This window comes from Pinus tabuliformis, chromosome 4_2, assembly GCF_031772625.1.
Source record: "Pinus tabuliformis cultivar Carrire ecotype Pingquan chromosome 4_2, CPIR1, whole genome shotgun sequence".
Lineage (NCBI taxonomy): Eukaryota > Viridiplantae > Streptophyta > Pinopsida > Pinales > Pinaceae > Pinus > Pinus tabuliformis.
Genome location: NC_142304.1, coordinates 278,839,717 through 278,844,678, shown reverse-complemented (window position 1 = coordinate 278,844,678; position 4,962 = coordinate 278,839,717). Strand labels below are relative to the sequence as shown.

At 38.4% G+C, this 4,962-nt stretch overlaps 1 pseudogene; it reads right to left on the bottom strand.

Moving 5' to 3' along the window:
- Positions 1 to 3,571: 3,571 nt before the first annotated feature.
- On the bottom strand, positions 3,572 to 4,448 carry LOC149169078 (organic cation/carnitine transporter 4 pseudogene; annotated as a pseudogene).
- Positions 4,449 to 4,962: the final 514 nt, after the last annotated feature.

Genomic DNA, 4,962 nt, shown 5'->3' with positions numbered 1-4,962 from the left:
TATCTGGCTGGATGGAATTTTTGATAAGCGCTAGCCAATTTTATCTATTGTGTAATCATTTCCCTGATTTAAAGGCTGCTCTGAGTTACTAATAGAGACGGTTCTAAAAGATAAGGCTTCGAGAACCTTACTTTAGTTGGTGGAGGCTTATTACATTTTCTTCTGAAGCTTTGGCCTCAAACTCGAAAGCTACTTGTAAAGCATTCTCCAAAGCATTTATACTAAGCAAGTCCATTTTTCTTCGGATATTTTGGTTGAGAGTCCTCTGAGAAGTGAGTCGAGGAACTTCCAATTCGTCACCATGGACTTGAAGCCATCAAAAATATTGTTTGATGCCTTTGACTAGGTACTTGCCTTACATGAATCCATTGCTTCATGATTTCCTCTGCTTTCCCCTTCAGGTATAACCTATCTTGTATTTCTTGCTTGAAGCATATCAAAGTTTGTGTAGGAGGTGAATTTGAGTTGACTAAGTCTCGTACAAGAGCCCACTTCCATGTTAAGGGTTGGTCGCTCCATGCTGACTTCTTTTAGCATCAACTTCTGTGCATCATTCAGTTGTTATATTTGAAAGAAGGCTTCTCGTACAAGAGCCCACCACCATGTTATGGGTTGGTCACTCCATACGGACTTCTATTAGCATCAACTTCTGTGCATCATCCAATTGTTACATTTGAAAGAAGACTTCTAGGCTTTGTAATGAAGCATCCATCACTTATATTTTAGGATTAAAAGCTTGATATATAGTTCATATATCAGTGATGTTATTGTCCCATAATACCATAAGACTGAAAGATTCATATCTAGTTGGAATTTCGATGATAATGACGGCCTCACATTCTGCTAGACTCCACATTTTCTGAAAGGCCGGGAACATACTTTTCATTTTAGATGCAATTGTTGGTTGTCAAATATGTCTTATACATTATTTTTATTGGACTTCATGCTTGTAGAGATATTTACTCTTGGCTACTTCCCCAGCCATGATAGAGAAAAGGAGCCCAAACACTTGTGAAGCTTCTTCCTCTGCATAGGTGGTGTGTCAAAATGAGTTCTCTTTTTGGTAGACATTTGAGTAACGGTCTTCCGCCAATATAAGATTTTGGTATGCAAGTATAATTTCAACATAGAATTGCCTACATGAACTTAGACCTGAACATTGCCTGAGAATAGAGACTTCAAAGCTAGTTCTTCAAGCGCATGTAATATAGATTCATTTAGAAAAAGGATGCATGAAGACAATTGTAATGTTGAAGACAGACTTTGATCACCATATTGAGGAACTAACATTGTGCCGGAGCCCTACTGGCTTGAGAGTTTTGACAGGGTTTGTGTTCGACTAATATAGTCAACGAAGGTGAGTATTGAATAGGTTCTGATTGGACCACAAAACCATGATGAGTCTCAATGATTCCTCAGCAAGGCATCAACCAAAACAAAGCAGGAATTACACAAGCCTTTCGGGATGCTCTCTAAAGAAGCATGAAACTTCTCATTGTGTTCAGCAACATTTCTATTGAAGGTCAAGTTGGCTCATGTAAAGCAAGGGAAGTTTTGCATCTTCCACAACTTCACATTGTCAAATACAGTCGTATTCTCTTGTCCAATGTAAGAAGAGAGAACACTTACAATGCAATATATTCATAAAAACATACTAAGAAATGATAGTTATCAAGATAGAATCTGAATTCAAATGTGGATACCGTACAATACAGAAAACAATTGGCCCACAAAACTACAGTTCAAAAAATTTAGGAGTATACATATTATTAAAGCAAAAACATGCACTTCTTCAAATTTATTGAAAAAAATAGGCATGTGGATAGTCCAGACTAATTTTATCAAAAATTTTAATGATTGGATAACATAAACCCCTACAAAAATGCTCAAAGGTCCGTTGAGCCTTCTGATGCAATCCCTTCAAGAAATGTATTTCCTTATGATACACTATAAACTATACGAAACCCAACAAAAACTAGAGTAGCAGGTCTTCTCTAAAGAACATTAGATTTATTATTGAGATTATTACAAGTTTGATTTAAAAAAGTTGATAGCCATCACACTATTTTCTTGTGCTTGGTGGGCGTATGTATTTGTTTGCATGTGTTGTGATTCTTCTTTTGATAATGCAAATGATATAACCTATTCTAGGTGTTCTGGAAGTAAGAAGGATATGCACAAACATTAGGTACACCCTTTCAAGTTGAAAAATAAAAAATAAATAAGCACATATCAAACAGAGAATATATGACTAAATACCTAGTGGAAGCTACTTATTTAGTATGTTGGCTCGGTTGGCATGCTTGATTTGAATGTAACTTTGTTTATGAAGGTCTAAGCAGGCCTTTAAGGTGCAGGCAACAGTGTCCCAACTACAAATGCAGTCTCCTCGAGACTTCACACATGAACAAAATAGACAAACCTCTCTAGGCATCAGCAGCAACATAGTCTTCTGAAATCTCCCATGGCTAGCTCCTAAAACGTCGTTAAACCATGCAATGAATCATTGTAAGCACTCACTGTATCTTAAAAAATTATTATTACTTGTAAAATTTGTCATTGAAAACAGAATTTTTGTGTGACAGGATAAACAAATTAGTGCAGCACGGACAATCAAGTGAGGATCCGCAGGTTGTTAAAAGGCGAGCCCGGTCGAAAATGCACCTCCCCTTTGAACTTTCTCATTAAATAATTTTAGGTCGAGGGGACCCATGTGAAGGCTTCATAGCAGCACGGATTAAGAGCATATGGATGCTGGTTATATGGATCTTTCAATTTTTGTAACATGTCAAAAGGCTGTACTTGAATGGAGTGGTGTTCATTTTTTATGAAATGAAATAAAGTGCGAGGTTGAACGGCAGGGAAAATGGACACCATTTTTTCCAATAGAATTAATTTAGATTTATTTTAAATATAAATCTAACATGAGTTTAGAGGGATTTAATTTATTTAACAAATATTATTTTAATGTTTTGTGTGGTTATTTTTTTATTTTGTTTTTGTAAAGTTTTATTTTTTATTTTATTTTGGTGGATATGAGCAAAATTTCAACTTTGATGATGGAGGGACACCCTTACACATCATACTCGATCGGTTTAATGAGACAAGTAAGAAACTTGCAAACTAATGACACTAAGTAAGTTAAAAGACAGGAGAATGGAAAAAAGGGATGCATGGAAGGTGTTGAGTATGAAATGATATTGCCACTCTATTTTAATTTATTTAGGCTTATTATTCTTAATGAGGTTGGACAAGTCCCTATATGGTTACACTTCACTAGAAGGAGGATATAACCACAAAAATGAAATAATGCAACAAGTATAACTTCCAAGCATCATGATTCATTTCCAACTTCAACCCACAATCTTTACATCCCAATATACTAAATGAAAAATATTCTTATGAATAAATGACTAATGTACCTCATGCGTGTTGAGTCTCCATCATTGGATGAGTACACTTATTTCAAAAAATGACCTGAGCATATGAGAAAGATGCATCACAAGAGTTGTGTATGTGGATAATGTCAATTATTATTTCTATAATGTGAATCATGGAGGGATGATGATTATTATCTCATGATGCCCATGGCTTCTTTCAGCCTGGCCTTCACCAGGTACCACTGTGGGGACTCCCAAACGAATGGCAGAACGAAGATGCAATACACGGCTGAGGGAATCGAACCCGCGACGTACATATATCTCCAGTTGCCGGAAAAGTAGGACAGAGCCGGCAGCACTGGTATGCCGAGAGAAAAGAAGTAGAAAGTCGACATGCCAACCGGTGCTCTCTTGGACGGTCCGACGGCTTCCGTCGCCAAGACGAACGATGACAACCCCAGGCCACCATTGCTAATTCCCGTGAATAGACGGAGAATTAAATAAACCCAGAAATTCGGCGACATTGCCGTCAAGAAACCAAAAACGACATTGCAGATGCAGACCAACTTCAGGACACCCTCACGCCCCAGCGAAGAATCTGATAGATGCCCAGATATCCCTGCACCTGTATCAAAAAATACATCAGAAACTGAAAGAAAATCTTAATGGCGATCAGCCGTCAGATATAAAAGCGCACAGGGGCTGAAAATATCAATTACCGAGCAAACACCCGACAAAGAACGCAGACTGCAGAAACCCAACTTTGTATTTCTGGCCGCAGACAAGATCCCATCCGCAGACCGTCGAAACCCCGGGGCCTCCGTCCCAATCCCATAAGGCCCGGTCCATGGAGCATATAGATCCCGTCGCACTGCAGGATTCGAACCTTGGCTTCACGGAAAGGAAATCCTCTGGGGCTTTCCCTCCATTGCAATGCCAATGGGGTTCATAGTCGGCAAAAATCATGACCATCGTAGGAAAGGCCTCCAGTGTCCGTGCGAGGCTCGACAGCAAGAAATGCTTAATCTGCCACCGCCCGAACAATAACTCAAAAGATACAGAGGCCATTGGGTTGGGAGACAAAAGGACAGTGTGAGGATCAACGACCAAACTTCCTGCAATCATCTAACACCACAAATCTACGGTCAATAATAAGACACGGCATCGGCTGGGGCAATTCATTTCAAAGGGAAACGCCTTACGGCGTAATGAATTGAATTTTGTATCCCAAACTCGGTCAACAATAAGACACGGCATCGGCTAGGGCAATTCATTTCAAAGGGAAACGCCTTACGGCGTAATGAATTTAATTTTGTATCCCAAACTGTTTTCGAAATTATATCCATATGGATTAACTGTTAATAGTTTTTGTGAAGATCTATGATAAACACTTCACTGTTTTTGTGGAGATCTATGATAAAGATCTATGATAAACACTTGACTGTTTTTGTGGAGATCTATGATAAACACTTGCAGTAGTGGATCAATTTGAAGAATACCTGCAACCAGGGCAAAGCCATGTCCAAATGACTTGGTCAACTAGCCAAATAATGCTAGAACATAAATTATAAACTAATGAATA